Raw genomic sequence first — 2500 nt, 5'->3', positions numbered from 1 at the left:
ATACAATTCCCGGACCACGCCTGGCTGAGGGTCGTTTTAGTACCCCTAAACTGCTTGCGCCCGAAAAGCGCGCACGGCCACGACGCGGGCGACCAGAGAATGGCGCGCGCGTCGCCTGTGCCCTGTGCAACGCTTACAATGGGCGTACGAGCGATCGTTGGACGTTCGCCCGAGGTGTCTGTGCCGCGCCGACCGGCCGCGGTGCAAATCCTGGCGTCGTCTGAAATGACACACCGAAATAATAATAATAATGAGGAGGTGAAGCGCACAAGCGTGTAAAACGTTGGCGAACGCGCGCCCAGAGAATGCTGCGCGAATTAAGAGGGGGAGCGTGTTTGTGTATCCAAGTCGTGTGTGTACGCGAGAGCCGAGGAGAAATGGGATGAGAGTAAGAGCGCGCGCGAAGGGAGCAACAAACGGCCAAAAAAAGGGTCAGGACGGTGAATGGCACCGCTTTCCCTAGAGCGGCGCGTGCGTCGTTGTCTCCCGAAAGTAGGTAGCGCTTGTCTCACCGTCTCTCCTCTCCGTACATCACACAGACTGACCGGACTGCTCTCGCACTCTGTGCCGCGTCTCTCGGTGCGATAGCGCTCGCGCGTCTTATGCCGAGGCGCCCTTGCCCGCACACATAACGGTATTACGGAGAAATATACGGCGCGTCGTCGTCCGGCGGAGAGAGCATTCGTAATCCTTTACCTCTTTACGGAGAAGGGTTTTGAATCGCGAGCCGACCGCGTGTCCGAGCTAACGAAATTTTCGTAAAGCGAAAAAAGGGGACCGGCGCGCCGCGTCGTGTACTCGTCGAATCGATTCCGCCCGAATTTCGTATATAAAAGAGAAGGGAGATCCGAGAATCTCGAACCCCGCGATATATCGTCTCCATTACCACCAACGAGTGTGTGTGCGGTTAGCGCCCCGGCGATTTGCCTTCTCGCGTATTTCGTGTGCTGCCGCTGCTGCTCTCTCGTTCGACGCTCTCTCTCTCTCCCTCTTATAATATATATTATAGAGGAGAGACGACGATGAGCGACGCGGAGGAGGCAAACGGCTACGAAAACTCACTATGCGACGACCTCAGAGCAGGCGAGATTACCCGCTGAATTTAAGCATATTATTAAGCGGAGGAAAAGAAACTAACCAGGATTTCCTTAGTAGCGGCGAGCGAACAGGAAAGAGCCCAGCACCGAATCCCGCGGTTCCGCCGCAGGGAAATGTGGTGTTTGGGAGGATCCGCTTATCCCGAGGTGCCGCGTCGCGTCCAAGTCCATCTTGAATGGGGCCACTTACCCGTAGAGGGTGCCAGGCCCGTAGCGACCGGTGCGCGCCTCGGGAGGATCTCTCCTTAGAGTCGGGTTGCTTGAGAGTGCAGCTCTAAGTGGGTGGTAAACTCCATCTAAGGCTAAATACGACCACGAGACCGATAGCGAACAAGTACCGTGAGGGAAAGTTGAAAAGAACTTTGAAGAGAGAGTTCAAGAGTACGTGAAACCGTTCAGGGGTAAACCTAAGAAACCCAAAAGATCGAACGGGGAGATTCATCGTCAGCGGCGCTGGCTTCGCGTCGGTCGGCGATGTCCCGCGGAGTCCTTGCGGCTCGCGCGCGGGCACGCTACCGTGCGCCGATGTCCGGCGCTCGTCGTCGTGCACTTCTCCCCAAGTAGAACGTCGCGACCCGCTGGGTGTCGGTCTACGGCCCGGGTGCGGTGTCTGTCGCGTCGCCGGTAAAACGGCACGCGACAAACCCTCGGTCGCCCGGCCGGCTGCTCGGCGGTACGCGCAAGGTATCAGGCCGCACTATTCACGGTGCGTCGAGACCGTCGCAAGCGCGCGCCACGGTACTCGGAGGTTACGGACTTCGCGCCGTCCCCGGTCCTGGCCCGCTGTTGGTTACAGTACGGTACACCTTCGACAGGCCTGCGAACGTCTCCCGCGGTCTCGCGGGAGACCGATACCGGTCGGCGACGCTACTGCTTTGGGTACTCTTAGGACCCGTCTTGAAACACGGACCAAGGAGTCTAACATGTACGCGAGTCATTGGGACTTGTCGCGAGACCTAAAGGCGTAATGAAAGTGAAGGTCGGCCCTGGCCGTCGACCTAGGGAGGATGGGCCGCGTCGCGATGCGGCCTCGCACTCCCGGGGCGTCTCGTTCTCATCGCGAGAAGAGGCGCACCCAGAGCGTACACGTTGGGACCCGAAAGATGGTGAACTATGCCTGGTCAGGACGAAGTCAGGGGAAACCCTGATGGAGGTCCGTAGCGATTCTGACGTGCAAATCGATCGTCGGAACTGGGTATAGGGGCGAAAGACTAATCGAACCATCTAGTAGCTGGTTCCCTCCGAAGTTTCCCTCAGGATAGCTGGCACTCGGCCGTTCCGCACGGAACGCGCGCGAGTCTCATCTGGTAAAGCGAATGATTAGAGGCCTTGGGGCCGAAACGACCTCAACCTATTCTCAAACTTTAAATGGGTGAGATCTCTGGCTTTCTTGAATTATGAAG

At 57.9% G+C, this 2500-nt stretch overlaps 1 non-coding gene and 1 pseudogene across 1 annotated transcript in view; both read left to right on the top strand.

The window, feature by feature from the left end:
* Positions 1-34, top strand: part of LOC146724244 (5.8S ribosomal RNA) — a 155-nt gene extending 121 nt beyond the window's left edge. Inside the window, exon 1 of the ribosomal RNA XR_014924162.1 lies at positions 1-34. This exon is cut by the window's left edge and continues 121 nt beyond it. This is a non-coding gene — a ribosomal RNA (5.8S ribosomal RNA).
* A 1035-nt stretch (positions 35-1069) lies between these two features.
* LOC146724243 (large subunit ribosomal RNA) overlaps positions 1070-2500 on the top strand; it is a 4832-nt pseudogene continuing 3401 nt past the window's right edge.

The sequence above is a fragment of the Nylanderia fulva genome, unplaced genomic scaffold (assembly GCF_048542155.1).
Source record: "Nylanderia fulva isolate GAGA-0341 unplaced genomic scaffold, ASM4854215v1 Scaffold1415, whole genome shotgun sequence".
NCBI lineage: Eukaryota > Metazoa > Arthropoda > Insecta > Hymenoptera > Formicidae > Nylanderia > Nylanderia fulva.
This window is presented reverse-complemented; position numbering and strand designations above follow the sequence as displayed.